This window comes from Lutra lutra, chromosome 4 (assembly GCF_902655055.1).
Source record: "Lutra lutra chromosome 4, mLutLut1.2, whole genome shotgun sequence".
Lineage (NCBI taxonomy): Eukaryota > Metazoa > Chordata > Mammalia > Carnivora > Mustelidae > Lutra > Lutra lutra.
The window spans coordinates 64,173,586-64,191,682 of NC_062281.1; the positions used below are offsets into that span (position 1 = coordinate 64,173,586).

General features: G+C 41.7%; 1 protein-coding gene across 1 annotated transcript in view; it reads right to left on the bottom strand.

Annotated features, from left to right (window-relative positions):
- Window positions 1-18,097, bottom strand: part of SULF1 (sulfatase 1) — a 173,390-nt gene that overhangs the window by 79,710 nt on the left and 75,583 nt on the right. Inside the window, exon 3 of the mRNA XM_047725787.1 lies at window positions 93-165. The gene's annotated coding sequence lies outside the window, so the exon portion shown is untranslated. The remainder of the gene's footprint in view (window positions 1-92; window positions 166-18,097) is intronic.

Below are 18,097 nucleotides of genomic sequence, written 5' to 3' on the forward strand. Positions count from 1 at the left end.
CCTTCCAACTTTTCCTATTTCAAAATGCATTGCCAAAACAGAATTTCCAACACAGGGCTCAAATATAAAAGTCTTCTGACAAAAGCTAATACCTTGAATTAGGTATCCTGGCTGAATAATCAATTTCTGTACTCAGAGGTTTTCAGAACTTCTGCAGATGGGGTCCTAGAGGGGGAGAAGAAACAAAGGAGATGTCAGTCAAGGTGGAGATGTCAGTCAAGGGTTTTGATATAGATTTTGGTGTGAAGTAGTCTCTCGAAATAGCATACACATATACATACACATATATGCACATATACATAAACATACACATATACATACACACACATATATACACACATACATACACATACACACGCATATACACCCATATACATACGCATATACATGCACACATATACACATACACATATATGCATATATACATATGCACACACATATACACATACATACATATACGTATAAATATACATACATGTATACATATACATACACATATACACACATATACATATACATATATATGTGTATATATATACACAAAATCCATACTCCAAAAGGGAGGAACAGGAGAAAACTATTCACAGCTGCTAACAAATGACTCAAAATATATCTTCATTTCATAATCAGCTCCTTAAAGTGGTGACATGGGTCCCATCCCTGCTCACACTCTGACAGTCCTTGAAACATCCCCAAGAAAACTCAGGCTGGACCAGGCGGTGCCCGCAGCACCTGCAAAACCAGGGGGGGTTTGGGGAGTGTTTGTATCTGGGGAGCGGCTGGCACGAGGAGGGTGTGCTAAGGGCGTGCTGACTCACCTGCATAGACACTGAGTACTTATGAAGCAGAATCAACTGCAAGACTGTCATTTGTCATCTGCATTATGTCACTCACTACCCAGGAGAGTTCTTTCTGCTGACAAAGACTTCATAGTAGGTGACTGGGAGGGCAACCTTGCCAGCCCCTGAAAAGCTCCTAACTGTCCTCCATCAATCGCCAGGGGAAGGGGTGCTTCCTCCGGGCGAGGCTTGTCCCTCTGTCCAGCCCGTGTCCTCAGTGTGCCAGCGCCTAAGGGGACCGAGCCCTCCTTCAACTGTCAGCACTAGCCTCGCTATCACAGAGCCCTGGCGCTGCACCGCCGGCAGACGGGTTTTGCCGCAGCACATCTAAACCTGCAAAGCAAAATGATTGATTGCTCTGAAGCCGGAGGGTACAGTCTTCCCTTCCACATTAAAATAAATAAATAAATCAGATCTGGAGGGGAGTGCTGCGAAATCTTTGCAAAACTGCCCAAGACGAGACTTCTGAAAGGATTGGAAGAATGCCCCTTTCACTTTAGAGCACTAACCTGCTGAAAGCATTTCTCTTGGACCTCTGATAGCAAAAGGCTCATTAAAAAAAAAAAAAAAAAAATCTTTCTTTTGGATGTCACAGGGGAATGTCTGCATGGGAATTTAGGCCGCCCTAAAATTAATTAGATAGTGGCCCGGTTCGTCAGCCACTCTGTCCCCACACACCTGAGGGTCTGTATTTTGAATTGCAACAATAAACTGACATCAGATAAACAAGCGTAGCGAATCGCCAGGCAGAAGAAGAAAAGGGACTCCACCGCTCATTTCCATGCCTTAAATTCTGGAGGGTGACGCGGGGCAGTGGGAGAAGAAAGAAGAAAGCCTGTGGACTATTTACCCCCAGCCACACACATTATTTTGTTTTACACAAACACACACACCCCTATTATTTTAAACTTTATGAGCTGTTTTGTAAACAGTTCTAATGCTTTTCACTCTGCAGCCTGTAATTACTTTGAGAGAGAGAGAGAGGGAGAGGGAGAGGAAGGGAGATGCACTCTATAGGAAATAGATTTTAAACAAAAATCTAGTGCTTTTGGAAGGCAGAACTTCAAACCCACCACCTCCCATGGATCTTGTGGCTCTGAGAAAGTCAATACACAAGGATTTTTTTTTTTTTTGGTAAGAACTCAGGGTTATTTCAGTGATTGGTGTACGTGGTGAACACTGAAAGCCAGCAATTGTTCTGCACTGACTGGTTTCTGTGCATTTGTTTCAAATCGTGAGAAAACTGATACGAGCAAGAAAGACAGGAGAAGGAAAGAAGGAAGTCAAACAATGGCTGTCTCCCGCAAAGCAGCATCAGGCTAAACAGTGACGTGCAGAAATTTCTTAGAAGCTCGGTCCTCTAAGTAGCAAGAGTCTGCTCCCCTCTCAAAGCCTGCAAGGGTGGGTGAATAGAGAGCGAGCAGGAGTCTCTTGGATCCACTCTAGTCATAACCCAGCCTCTGCTGACAGTAGCGACCAGGAAAGTTCAGGCAGACTCCCGGCGTCGTGCAAACAGCAGCACTGGGAGTTTAAATAATCAACCCCACACGAAACTGAAAAGTCTTCACAATTAAGATGCTGATAACATTCCCTGGAACCCGACCAACATTACTGCTTATTTATTTTATCTTATTTACTTTGTCTCTTCCTTTAGGAAAAAGAAAATTAGCCTTAATGGTACCTTGAGTAAACGACACTGAACTACATTGAAAAGGATTTCCTAATGAAGAAAGGGGAGAGCCAAGTGGATACACTTTTCTTTTTTCCTATGTGACTTTCCTTGGAGAGTTAAAGGTTCAGAAGAAGCCTACAGATTTTTTTTTTTTTTTTTTGCCATAGTTTATTATCGATTCAGGGAGTACATATGTAAACGAGGAGAAATTAAGTAGTGCAGAAACCTGGACTTTCAGACAGGTCTGACCAGCAGGAACATGCTATCTTTACCTCATCTCCCTTCACTAAAACACAAAACACACCACTCTGGAAAACCTGCCCGCAGACAATTCCTTATTCAAAAAATGACCTTTTAAAACTTGTCATCCTCTCACTGCCTGGTTTCCAGCTCCAGAAGGGAAAGAAGTAAAGAAGAAGGAGAAAAAAATTGACAGACAAATACAGAACTTGACTAAGGAGACAAAGATGCAATGTTTAAATCAGATACTTTGTGGTGGACAACAAGTGTCCTTAGAGACTAACAATTTGTCCTGAGAAAGAGCAGAAAAAAAGAGAGAAATGGTAAAGGGGGCTTTTCTCACACGCGGCAAGTGAGCTCGAGGAATGGTGTTGTATTGATGAATCAGGATCACAATACAAGTCGCCTTTTCTTCAAGCCCTAAAATGAAAACACCAATGGTAGCTATAGCCAGTTGATATGGAAAGTTTGTAGGGCTTTGTTTAGGGCAGTCATGCCAAACTATAAATGTGACATTAAAAGTTTCAAGTCACATATAAAAGGAAAAACAACAACAACAACAACAGGCCAGGGAGACTTCAAGCCAACGGGATGGAAAAGTCTAGCTCACACATGCTCAGTGAGCAACACCCCACATGAAATCAAGACCCTTGTTGCCTTAGCAGCTAGACGCTTTGTCGACTGCAGTGGTTCTCAAGGTGTCCCCTAGGACTTTGGGGGAGTCCCTGAGATTCTTTCTAGGGAGAGTCCACAAGGTCAACACTGTTTTGATAAGAATACTGACACATTCCCTTTTTTCACTTTGTGGACTGGTAGGTAAAATCGTTTTTGTCTGAATAAAGGGAGCGTCACATACAGTTAAAGAAAAAAAGCCAGTTTCTTTCAAGGTGAAACCGTAAAATGACTAATTGTATTAAATTCTGACCCTTGAACACACATCTTTTCTTTTTAATTTTGTTTTATGAGCCCGGAGATACATGTAGAGCTTTGTTGCCTCTGGAGGTGTGAGGATAGTCGAGGAACAGCACTTGTGTGACTGAGTGACAGGTTCCTCGGGACACTGCTTTTGGCTCATGGAACACTATTTGTACTTGAACGGATTACTTGGACTTGGGTATCTGGCAGACATCTCTTAAGGAATAAATGAAATGAGACTGTCATTTCAAGGAAAACAGCTGACAATATTTGTTGTATTTGTTGCCAATGATAGAAATCTAGCTTCCAAGCTAAACTCAGAATTTAGGAAAACTTGGATCTGCTGCCATGAACTTGACAGCTTCTCAATATGTAAAACCTTTCAATGACATTGACGTTGATATTAACAAATGTTATTTTTTGGTATTAATAAATGAAATGTGTCAAATTTAGCATGTTTGCATAATTCAGTGAACCAATATTTCTCAAATGACCAAGTAAAATGCTACGGAATCACACATCAGCAAAAAAGCTTCAAAGTGCAAGATGACCATTGGATTTTAATGTAACGGAGTATGAAAGCTCATTGATGGGGTTTCAGATTACTTATGACAACTAATCTTTAAGAAGTCACCACTTGTCAAGTTTTGGCATAGTATCAAAGGAGATCTACAAGTGTCTGAAAAAGCCATTAAAATACTTTTCCTTTTCCAACTACTTATCCATGTGAGGCTGCATTTTATTACTTTATTTCAACCAAAACAATATATTTCAACACATGAAATCCAGAAGTAGATATAAGAATCCAGCTCTCTTCTCTTCAGATAAATATGTGTAAAAATGTAAAATAGTGTTGAGGCGCCTGGATGGCTCAGTCAGTTAAGCGTCTGCCTTCAGCTCAGGTCATGATCCCAGGGTCCTGGGACCGAGCCTCACATCAGGCTCCCTTCTCACCGGAAAGCCTGCTTCTCCCTCTCCCACTCCCCTGCTTGTGCTCCTGTTATCACCATCTCTCTTTCTCTGTCAAATAAATAAATAAAATCTTAAAAAAAAGATTTTATTTATTTGAGAGAGAGAGAGAATACAAATGGGGAGAAAGGCAGAAGGACAAGCAGATGCCCCATTGAGCAGGGAACCCCAAGCAGGACTCAGTCCCAGCAGCCCAATACCATGACCTGAGCTGAAGTCAGACGCTTGACCATTTGAGCTACCCAGGCTCCCTGCTCTGTTGTAATTTCTAATTATCAGTCGATATAAGCTACATTATAAAAAGCTCTTGAGGATCTTCAATAAATTTTAATAATATAAAAGGATCTTGAGCCCCAAAGCTTTGAGAATTGCTGACCTAGCATATACCCAGCACCATAGTTAAGCCCAGAATTTTACTTCTAAGGCTGCAGATCTGGCCCCATTCACAAACATATTCATTGTTTTGTCCCTTAAAGCCCTGAAACTGTCCTAAGTTCTAAATGCCTAGTATAGGGGCACCTGCGTGGCTCAGTGGGTTAAGCCTCTGCCTTTGGCTCAGGTCATGATCCCAGGGTCCTGGGATCGAACCCCGCATCGGGGTCTCTGCTCAGTAGGGAGCCTGCTTCCTCCTCTCTCTCTGCCTGCCTCTCTGCCTACTTGTGATCTCTGTCTGTCAAATAAATAAATAAAATCTTAAAACAAACAAATAAATAAATAAATAAATGCCTAGTGTACAAAGAGGTTGTTGATGAGTGATGACACCTTGTGATTTGTTGGTTTGTTTTCTTTTTAATCTGAGGATGACATAGAATTTTACAAATGCATGCCCACGCTACAAAGTATGTTAGAGACAGGATCAGAACAACCCACTTAGCACAGAAATAAACCTCTCAGGGATGGGGCAAAGCAATTATTTCTAGTACAAAGCAATGCCACCCCATAGTTAAGGCAGAGAAAAAAAAAGGGACACCATAAGCAATCAAATCAGCAGGAGAGATTAGGCCAGCGTTATACAATTCTTCAAAGCTGAATTTAGCCAGAACACACTTGGTGTATCCAAGGAGTGAAGTAAAATAGGATTATACCAGCAAGAAGCTGGTACCAACATCCGGCCCCCTTTGCCAACGGCCAGTCTACATACTCACTTCTGAGGGTCTGTTTACATGGCCCCTTTCCCTTACCTTTGGCTTTCAAGTTTCCCATACATTACTTTTTTTCTTTAGGAGAAGTCTTCAGGACATGCTATCTTCTTTATAATATACGGAAACCAAGAAGGAGCTAATTTCTTCTTTTAAAAACCCCATAGCTGGCAAAGTTCATCTACCATTAATCCCCAGAAAGCCTATTTCCTGATCTAATTTATTACAACTCCAAGCAGAGGAGATAGACAACAGTCTCCTTCTGGTGCAGTAACATTTTTTACCCCTGTAATAATAAATCTCTTCCAACAACTAGAGACAGCTGAAAGCGTTCATCTCTGACCTAGAGCACCTTTGGGGAAATACCGGGCTAAATGAAGAACTCCTCCTCCAACAATATTTGCTTTCCTTCCCTTTCTCCCTTTCTACTGTTTCTCCTGCCAACACATGAATCCTGAAATTGAAAGGAATCTTGAAAATTTATCTATTCACCAAATTGTTAGCATTGGTTGTCCCGGGGTTTGGTGAGGGAGAGGAACAGATTTTGTTTTTAATTCATTCGTGTCTATATTGGATGTTTTTTCCCCCAATGGCCTGTTGCATTATAAAGATAGAGATAAATAAATGCAGGATTTCTACATTTGCCCTCTGTCTTCTCAGGGAGGAAGAGGATAGATAGGAGGAGCAGTGGTAAGCACGAAGTGAGAGGCGATAGCAAGAAATGTACTTTGGAGACCAGCCCCACAGAGATAGGAACTAAAATCACACAAAAGTGATTTTTACACCAAGGGCATTTTCGAGAATGCCGGAAGTCCAAGACGAAGATTTGTCCAGCTTCTTTCAAGTAGGAATTAGCAAAATGAAGGAAAACAAAGTGGTCTAAAAATTATGAAAGGAACCAAAAGGATCTGATATTCTTTTTTTTTTTTTTAAGATTATTTATTTATTTGACAGAGAGAGAGAGATCATAAGCAGGCAGACAGGCAGGCAGAGGGAGCGGTAAGCAGGCTCCTCGCTGAGCAGAAAGCCCAATGTGGGCCTTGATGTGGGGCTGGATTCCAGGACCCTGAGATCATGACCTGAGCCGAAGGCAGAGGCCCAACCCACTGAAGCCACTCAGGTGCTCCAAGGATCTGATGTTCTTGAAGCAGACACTGTGAAATGACTGAAGGGTCTAATAATGTCACTAATTGCTTGGGGGGCAGTGAGAACAGTGGACCAAGAGAGGAAGAAAAAAAAAAACCAAACAAACTTGGAGAATCTTGCAATAAAGTTTTTCGAGCCTCCAACATGGAAGTGACCCGGATCATATCTAACATTTCATTGGCTGTCATTGTCACACAACTCTGTCCAGTTGCAAGATGGCTGAAAATCTCGGGGAGCAGAGGAAGTGTTTACTGAGCACTACTGTCTATGCCAGAAGCGTCAGGTTTCATCAGCACCTTATTTATTTACTTTGTTTTCTCTCTCCAGATACACACACAGGTGTGTACACTCAAGTACTGAAAATATGTATATAAATACATTTGGACATGTATTTCAAGTAATGAAGAAACATAGTCTGGGTAACTTAAAGTTCAACCATTCCTAGATGCTAAAAATGTACTTTTAACAGATTTATAGATTCCTGGGGGGAACATGTTTCATTTTAGTTTCTTTCCCTGATGTACAGAATCTGCTACAATATGAATTTAAAGTTCCACAATTCTTGCAATACATTTAGTTGAAGAAAATATTTATTTATTTGTCAGAGGGAGAGAGAGAGAGAGCACACGAGCAGGGAGAGCAGGAGACAGAAGGAGAAGCAGGCTCCCCTCTGAGCAAGGAGCCTGATTCAGGATTCGATCCCAGGACTCTGGGATCATGACCTGAACCAAAGGCAAATGCTTAACCGACTGTGCCACCAGGTGTCCCCCCAAAAATATATATTTTAAAGATATTATTTACTTGTTTATTTGACAGAGAGAGCACAAGCAGGGGACGGGGAGAGGGAGAGGGAGAAGCAGGCTCCCCGCTGAGCAGGGAGCCCAGTGTGGGGCTTGATCCCAGGACCCCAGGATCATGACCTGAGCTGAAGGCAGACGCTTAAGAGACTGAGCCACCCAGGTGCCCTTGAAGAAAATACTTAAAAAAAAAAAAATTAGATGCTATATTTATATTCAAAAGTGTTTCTCCAAATATTTTCTTGTAGTTAAAATCTATGTGAGGAGGGGCGCCTGGGTGGCTCAGTGGGTTAAGCCGCTGCCTTCGGCTCAGGTCATGATCTCAGGGTCCTGGGATCGAGTCCCGCATCGGGCTCTCTGCTTGGCAGGGAGTCTGCTTCCCTCTCTCTCTCTCTCTCTCTCTCTCTGCCTGCCTCTCTGTCTGCTTGTGATCTCTCTCTGTCAAATAAATAAATAAAATCTTTAAAAAAAAAAAAATCTATGTGAGGAGGGATGCCTGGGTGGCTCAGTCGATGAAGTGTCTGCCTTTGGCTCAGGTCATGATCCCAGGATCCTGGGATCAAGTCCTGCATTGGGGTCCTCCTTACTTACTTAGCCTGCTTCTCCCTCTGCCTGCTGCTCCCTCTGCTTGTGTGCTCTCTCTCTCTGACAAATAAATAAGTAAAATCTTTAAAAAAATCTGTGCGAGGGGCGCCTGTGTGGCTCAGTGGGTTAAAGCCTCTGCCTTTGGCTCAGGTCATGGTCTCGGGGTCCTGGGATCGAGCCCATCGGGCTCTCTGCTCAGTGGGGAACCTGCTTCCTCCTCTCTCTCTGTCTGCCTCTCTACTTGTAATCTCTGTTTATCAAATAAATAAATAAAATCTTAAAAAAAAAATCTGTGTGAGGAAAGAGGAACACCTGACTTTACAATATTAATTAAGCCACAGTCAAAAGAGTTCCACTGGCCTACTTTCTATGCCATCAAGATCACCACAAATATAATGCTCGTTAACATTTGCTAAGAGTTTCACTACAGCAGATTAGAGTTACAAGTTCCTTCTGAGGGATTCTGCTGGCCTCACACAGAGTGATGACCAAGAAAGGGAGTCTTCGAAACAGAGTGTGAAAGATGAATGTGCATTTCAAAACAATGCTAGTTCCTAAAGACTTAGGGGCAAATTGGAGAGTGACTCTCCCTCCCCCTCAGCCCTCTTCCCCCATGCACCAAATATATTACTTACAGGACAACCTCTTAAAAACCAGACATTCATATTTAAGTCAACTCCTTTGCTCAGAGACATTTTCAATGAATCTACAAATTCATATTAGTTCATGTATTGATATTTCAAAAGCGCTCCTTCACAATTTGTGCTGGGAAATACTATTTTGAGTTTTCTTTGTATTACTGGCTAAAGATATAATTCCAAGTCTTTTTTTAAAATTAACAAATATATTTTAATCTGCAAAATATCTTCTTTTGTACATTTTATTTATTTTTCTTTCTTTTTTTCTAAAAATTTTATTTTTTTTCAGTGTTCCAAAATTCATTGTTTATGCACCACACCCAGTGCTCCATGCCATATGTGCCCTCCATAATACCCACCACCAGGCTCACCCAGCTCCCCACCCCCTCCCTTCCAAAACCCTCCGTTTGTTTCTCAGACTCCACAGTCTCTCATGGTTTGTCTCCCCCTCTGATTTCCCCCAACTCACTTCTCCTCTCCATTTCCCCGTGTCCTCCATGTTATTCCTTATTCCAAGTTTTTTAATGACAAAATCATCTTCAACAAGTGCTTTATATGTACCTAAATCCTTACCTGAGCCTTAGATTGTCCTTTAGTTGTACGCTTACCTCCGAACGCTAACAAGCATAGCTGTGTATTTATCAAGTAAAAAGAGCAACTGCACTTAAGTTTCAAGTGAAACTCAGGCCTGCGATCATGGAAAATACTATTACAGGGGAACACACTGAGTAACTAATAGGTCTATCTTGGCAAATTAATTTAGTAACCTTAGCATAATGCATGCATAAAGCATATAATAAATGCACATTGTCTGCCCTTGTTGACGTCCATCAGATACATGGCATTCTTGTCCACTCAGATTCATCTACCTACCCTCAACTCATTATCTGGACCTAGAGATATTTATCAAGGTCTTCAGATTGATCAGCACATGAAGAGACACAGCGGGAGAACTGTAAGACCATAAATTCACTAACATTTACCGATTCAAATGATGCTGCTTGCACCAAAAGCCCTGTAGGAACATGAAACTTAAAATAGGCCTTCTGTCTTAGCTTATTGTCTGGACAGAAGCTGAGAAAAATCGTAGCTAATAAAAACCCATGTTTGGCTCTCTTGTTACACAAGAGTAAACTTTATGATGTTTTTAAGCTGAAGAATTTCTAGAATGAAAATTTTGAGTCATATTATCATCTGAAACTATTATTTGTCATATTTGTAAGGTAACTGTCCTGCTAAGGCCAAAATTAAGATCTCTGTCTGTGGATGTTTGAGGCAAATTTATGTTATTTTCACTAGAGGTTCTCTATAAATAGATGTTTACAGTTTGACCAGTCCTAGATTTCATCTAGATCACAAACACTCGATGGAGTGCTGCTTCCAGAATTTACTTTCTCACTAACTAGTCTACTTTGTTTTAAACCTTCATTTCTCAGCACACACAAGAACAGTACTTGTCACACAAAGAAGCTGATATAATTAAACCAGATGATGTGCCCCACAAGTAAAATCAGCCATTCATGAAAGCTGGTCACCAGAGGCCATTTCAAACAATGCATATTTCAGAGTAATCTAAAGTAATCCCTTCTCTCTACTGATTGGGTTTCCAAGAAGTTTTAAGCACATGTGTGCTGCGAAAAGGAGGCTTATTAAAACCTGATGTGATATTAGAGATTATAATGCAACAGGATTGGGTTGATTTTCATATCTGAGTCTTCAAAAAGAAAGCAATTTTCAATGATATGTGTAAGCTTACTCAAAACATTCTGCATGCAAAGGTAGACAGTGTTTACTTATTAATTAAGAGAAAAAATAAAGAATGGTCCCTGCTAACTGAATGGGGTTTATACTTATATATAAAATTGGCATATGCAAGTGGAGGAGAATATAGAAATTAAGAAACAGGACAGAGGAGCAGAGGGGAAGGGAAGGAAAAATAAAACAAGGTGAAATAAAAGTGGGAGCCAAACCAAAAGAGACTCCTAATCATAGGAAAAGAACTGAGGGTTGTTGGAGGGGAGGGGGGTATGGGGTCACTGGGAGATGGGCATTAAGGGCACGTGATGTGATGAGCAGTGGGTGTTATACACAACTAATGAATCACTGAACTCTACCTCTGAAACTAATAATACACTATATGTTACTTAATTGCATGTAAATAAAATAACATAAAATTTAAAATGAAAGTGGAAGAGAAACTAGAAAATAGTTTTCACTGATGGACAGATAGGCAAAGCACAGCAAATATTTGCAACTATGCATAGTGAGGAGCTTGGATTATTTAGAAAATTCTTTGCAAAGTTGTGAATCTCTAATACATCATTCTTCTGGCTCACCATGGTGAAACATGATCAAAATGGGTCCTAGAACAGCATTAGACAACTTAAAAATATTAGCGATCATCATTTGTAGAACTGGATTCTTACAATTTCTGAGTAAATGCCCATGGTTTAACAACACCTCCAGAACTCAAGGCTCTCTGGGGATTTTACTTGTTTTTTCCTGATCCATTTTCTATTTTCTAATTGTGCAGTTGACTCCTGGACAACATGGGTATGAACCTCATGGGTCCACTTATACATGGATTTAAAAAAAATAAATACAGCACCATAAATGTATTTTCTTTTCCTTATGATTTTCTTAATACCATTTTCTTTTCTTTAGCCTACTTTATTGCAAGAATACAGTGTATAATACATATAACCTAAAACATATGTGTTAATCGACTACATTATCAGTAAGACTTCTGGTCAACAGTAGGCTATTGGTAGTTAAGCTTTTGAGGAGTCAAAAGTTATACTCAGATTTTTGACTATGCAGGAGGACATCAGCTCCAACTCCTGTGTTGTTCAAGGGTCAACTGTATTTAGTTTCAATCAAGGATGAAAATATAAAGAATTAGATTTTTTTTAAAGATTTTATTTATGTATTTGGGAGGCAGAGAATGAGAGAGAGAGAGAGAGAAAACGAATATGAGAGGGGGAAGGTCAGAGGGAGAAGCAGACTCCGTGCTGAGCAGGGAGCCTCATGTGGGACTCGATCCTGGGACTCCAGGATCATGACCTGAGCCAAAGGCAGTTGCCCAACCAACTGAGCCATTTCAGGATCTTCTGCATACAGCTCTAGATCCTTGCAAAGGACATAAAATGAAACATGTAAATGTCATGAACTGGTTTATGAAATTAGCAAAACCCAACACCCTGACACACAGAAAATGTGCTATTCCTCATTGGAACACTGCTTCATACACCTGATCGTATATGAGAGAGGAGGTTAGCAGCAGTGCTAAACGGAGTTAATGTGCAGGACAAAATCTAGAGGACACGTAAAAATCTCTTAGTTTGAAGGTTATAGACTGAATGTTTTTGTACTCCCTTCAAATTCGTATGTTGAAATCCTAGCCCCTAATGTGGTGATATCAGGAGGTGGGGCCTTTGGGAATTATTTAGGTCATAAGAGAACCCTCACATGGGCTTGGTATCCTCATAAAAGGAATCCCAGAGAGTTCTCCCACCCCCTTCCATGTGAGGACAGAGAAGATGACTATCTGTGAACCAGAATGCAGGCTCTCACCAGACACCAAATCTGCCAAGCACCCTGATCGTGAACTTTTAGCTTCCAGAATTCTGAAAAATAAACGTTTGTCATTTAAACCCCCCAGAGTATGTTATTTTTGTTAAAGCAGCTCAGATGGACGAAGACAAAGGGATCTTAAAGCTTACCTAGATTAACTTCTAACTAATGAATAAAACCTCCCTAGAGCATCAATGAAAACATGCCCATCTGGGTAACACAGAACTCGCTAGAACATCTGTGTGGTTTAGGGCAGCTTCTAAGCTTATTGCTCCAGCATTCCCAATTCAGGGATGGGGTCTATAAAATTGCATTTTTGAGAAGTTCCTAGTGATGCTGATATGGATAGTACTGGTCCAGGGTAAAGCAATCAACCCCATTACAACTTGCAAAAAGAGAGGTGCATGGAGCCAAGTTTGGGGAAGGTCTTTCAAGTCCTCTTCAGGTTTTGCATGGGCTAAGGCAGCTGAGCATTCACCAGCCAGGGCTACTGATATGGCCAATTATTTCATAGCTGATAGGACTCTTCAAAAAAATAAGTAATTAAGTAATTAGTTAATTAATTAATTATAGATGGGAATAAAGAGGGAGAAGAATTGGAAGGAAGAGGGGGAGAATCTCAAGCAGACTCCGCCCCAGCGCAGAGTCCAACTCAGGGCTTGATCCCATAACCCTGAGATCATGACCTGAGCTGAAACCCAGAGCTGGACACTCCATCAACTGAGCCATCCAGGCTCCCCTCCACCCACCCCACCATAGGACTTTTTTGTAAGATCGCCTTTTGTGGAGTTTTGGAGAAGGCAAACGTTCTACACATTCAGACTTCAGTAGGCGTGGACAACAGAAAGAGTTTTCCACTGGAGAGAATGAAACTTCCCTCAGCAAATTACCAGAAGTGGCTTTTGAATGACCTTCTTTTTTTTTAAATTTGTCAGAGAGAGAGGGAGAGAGAGCGAGCACAGGCGGACAGAATGGCAGGCAGAGGCAGAGGGAGAAGCAGGCTCCCCGCCAAGCAAGGAGCCCGATGTGGGACTCGATCCCAGGACGCTGGGATCATGACCTGAGCCGAAGGCAGCTGCTTAACCAACTGAGCCACCCAGGCGCCCCTGAATCACCTTCTGATGTCCCTTTCTATACATTCCTATTCAACTGAAGAAGGTAGGTCCCACAAATCCTTGGCATATGGGAACTACTGGAGTCTGACAGTAACACGGCACAATGTTGAAGTTTGTTATGTTTATTAAACAATTTTTATATACCAAGATAGGCTTATGACCACTCCATTTTATTTTAGATCTTTATATAGTTATTACTAGCTATTAAGGAGGCAGAGTGAGTTATTTGCTTTTGTTTTAATGAACCTCCCCCAACCCCAAACCAGTTTTCCAATTCTGTCCAGCTCTTTGCCAAAGAGCTCTTTGCCTCTCACCCCACCTATCTCCTCTTTTTTGAGGTACTGGCTGACAGGTAGAGATGCAGCAAAGTAATGAACTCTGAATTACACCATGACCCCAAAGTAGACCCACCCACTGTAATGTGCACGGTACCTCAGGTGTTCTGGGGACCCTAAGCTGAATTCTCCCGACAAAAGGGAACTGGGAAGATAGGACAGAACTAACCAGGAGAGCAGAGCCAAGGGCAAGGGAGCAAATTTCCAAACAACATTGAGTGCTTCATTCTCACAGCAGCACTTCTCAAGGAGATTCAGAAGGAAACTCAGAAGGATTCTAGTCCCAGCCAAGAAGGGGCAAGAATTTTGGAGTTTGAGTCCTCCAATTGTCTGACTTCAGGAAGAATATTCCGTCCCTACATGCACAGCTGTGGGGACCAGAGCATGACTGAGAAGTGGTGCATCTTGAATTAGGGGCCTTTTCTCCTTCTTCCCTCCTCCCCTCCCCCGTTCATGTGATTATCTGCTGCTTCTTCATTCCTCAAACACTGCTGACCCATGATCTCCCATGCCCAGCCCTGACCATTTCTTCACTTTCTTCTTTCCTTTTGCTCTCCAAGTCTCCAAATTTCTTCCATTTCCTGCTAGTGGATCAGTCTTTCCCTTTTATCAAGAAGTAACAATTTTCACTAATATCGGTGGAACAGTGACCGTGTATTAGACCTTTCATAGTCCTTGCTTCATTTTATCCCCACCACATCTCTATGAAGTAGGTACAACTCCTACTCATTATTATTATTATATAATATAATATAACATATTATGTTATATTAAATATTATATTATTATTATTTTTTTAATAAGGAAACTGAGATTCAGGCTAGTTAAGGAATCTCTCCAAGGTGGCTCAGTGAGGGACAGAAATGGAGCTACCCCACACTAGTCTTTGTTAACTGTTCTGTGTGTGGATTTTTTTTTTCTGAAGTGTCTTTTCACTTTAAAAGATCTTTTACGCCTGAAGAATTTTGAACTGGTGAAATTAACGGGGAGAGTTTTTTGGGGCCAAAAAATGGGTGTGTTTCCAGGTACCTGAAGAATTTTGAACTGGTGAAATTAACGGGGAGACTTTTTTGGGGCAAAAAAATGCTCGTGTTTCCAGGCACCTGCCACTGAGACGTACAGTATCTATCCTAGGAGAACACAACGGGGCATCAGCATTGCGGCCACATACTATGTACAGGCCCCCTTTCACCTTACAAACAGAAGGGGACCCCTCAGCGCTCAGTAAAACAAAGAGCCGTTGCTGGGTGAGACAGTGGACTGGCGTGGCTGAACATGAATATTCAGGACCACGAGTCCCAACTCCGTGAATTTGAGGGTCTCCTCTATTTGTATTTAGTATTGTGTAGTTGTGAGACAACTTGCAATGATTAATTAATCCTGGGTGCCGAGGCAGAAGGTGAAATAATTTGTGCACAGTCACGCCGTTGGTCATTCTCAGGCGGTGCGTGAGTCTTGGAGTGCTATGTTTTCCAGAGACAGAAAGAAGATCGGACTTGACTTTCTGCTTTTGTGCCTGTGATCCAAGAGATCCACACCCCCCATCACCCCTCCATCCCTGAAATTTTCTAAAAGGAAGGGCAGGTGGCTGCCAGCTGTCCTTAATCCACACTCTCATGACATCATCCTCAATATCTCCAGTCTCTGGAAATTCCACCCACTGAGATCCCACACGCCCAGCGAGCCTTGTGCTCCAGCCCCAAGGAGGCCACAGGAACCCTCCCTGAGGCCCGGCTTCCTGGCTCGCTGGGTGGAGGAAGCACAGTCTGGTTCATATACTGCTCGTGGCTGCTGGTGACTGTTTCCTCTAGTGTAATTTTGATTGAGACTGTTCACAATAATAACTCAATTATCTATCACAGTGGGGGTAGGGCGGGTCTCCAAATACGTGAATGTTCATGATACCTTACTTTATTTCGAGGCAGAAACTTAAAACAAACAAACACAATGGAACCATTCTAAGGCATACTGTCTTTGCCAGAAGAACTCCTAAAACTCAGGGGCTTATCATGGAAAACAGGCTATTTCTCCCCATGTTAGTTACATGGCGAGTGCAGAGGGTAGTGTCTCAGCCCTGCTCTACGGTGTGGCTTTCTTGAGTTTTCTTTTCAGGACTCAGGCTGAGGCAGCAGCTCCTGGGTGAGATGCACCATTCTCATGACCCACACCAGGAGCCAGAGAGCTGGTAGAAATTTGGAATGCCACTCAAAGCATCTGCTCAGACTTGGTGTCTGCACACCTGCTTATGCGCCCTTGGCCAATGCAAGCCACATGAGGGTGCCCAGGCTAGGTGGGGACAAGTTCTGTTCTCTGGACAAGTCCCACACAGTGGGCAGGGACGTTGAACTCTCGTCACTTCTCTGGTGGGGTATGGATGGTGATAATTGGGGATTATGAGTTAATCTACCTCAGACACTTTCAAAAATTAATTATATTTTCAAAGAATACCGGGAATGAGATCACTCTTTTGTTTTGTTTTTATGGCTCTGGATCATCAGTGTTAACAATTCAGACTTTCCCTAAGGGATATGAGGATGTGAAAAGCTGTTTGACCAATACGTAAATGACACAGGACTGATACTGCTTGGAATTCCTTATGGATGCTTTTCACAGTATGGTTTTTGCCTCCTTTGCACATATCACTTCTAGTTACTGACTGTATCTGCCTCTCATAACTCCACTTTCTTTCCTCTCATCTGCCAGAAAGATGGCTTGTTGGACCTTGTTTGATCTGCGTTTAAAGTAAGAGTAAATAAAGTACATGGGCGTCTCTCTCAAGGGCAGTATATTGGATTTCGCGCATTGGTGCTGTGACAAATGTTTGGATGTAGGTCCTTCATGGAGTTATTAGATTCCTCTTTTTTTTTGTCTGTTTGGTTGAGAGTGTGGGATAAATGAAGTTAGGGAAGAACAGACTTTGGATAAAGTTCCACAGGAGAACCCCTGCTTTGCCATTTTCCATATTTAACAAGAATTCTTTTCTAGATAGTTGGCTAAGCATTACAACTACCTGCCACTTCTTGATCAATTCCATTTCATTTTACTCTTTAAAAAGATTTATTTATTTATTTGAGAGAAAGAGAGAGAGAAAGCATGAGCATGAGGGGGGAGAGGCAGAGGGAGAGAATATCAAGCAGATTCTGTGCTGAGTGAGGAGCCCGATGTAGGGCTCAATCCCATAACCCATGAGATCACGACCTGAGCCAAAACCAATCATTGGAAGCTCAACCAACTGAGCCACCAAGGCCCCCCCATCATTTATTTTAATTGCCATCCACATTATACTCAGCAATCTTTTGTAGAGCTGCTGATTAAGAGACTTAGTTATGCCTTACTGGAGATAATGGATGAATGAGAAAGGAGCCCTATCAAATCGATAGTTCCGTACAATGCTAGGTATAATTCTGTTCCAGAATGTGGGCACCTGCCCTCTTTCTAAAGGTAGGAAAGACAGGTAGGAAAGAACACTTCAAAAGGTTCCAGAACTCCTTAGAATGTGCATGCTATTCACTTTGGGTTTATGCTACCTTGAACATCACAGTGGAGTCTGAAGATCACCTTTTTGGATGAAAACAAACCCTTAAAAGCCATTATTTGCCCATCAATATAGGTGAAAGTCAAATGTTTCCAAGCTGGTTCACAGATAAATATCTCTCAGCTAAATGCAGTTATTCTCTGAAAGCCTGACCTTATGTTGATAATAATTGAACTGGGAATAAGATTTTTCATATGTTTAGGTGTCTTCTTATATCTCAAATCCCATTAGAAGATACATTTGTTCTTTCAGGAATAAAATAACTCCTATGTTCACACTACCCCAGTTCAGGAAAGACTGTCATAAACCATCAAATTTGTTCTTTCTCCAGAACTCAATAGGAAGGAAGAGCCAGGATTGCTACTTCTTCTCTAATGCAATGCTACCCCCCACAGGAGGTTCATAAGGCTCAAGCTGAAACTCATCCCACACTCAGGCTTTGGATTCCGCAGCTGGTGGCTTTTTCCCCTAATACATCAATTCTTTTTCTCTTTCCCTTGTTATTTTGTGAATGATTTCCAACTTGATTATCCACGGACAAATATGTTAAAAATAGAAGGACCAAGGTAATGTGCAAACAGGCAAGGAAAAAAATGTAT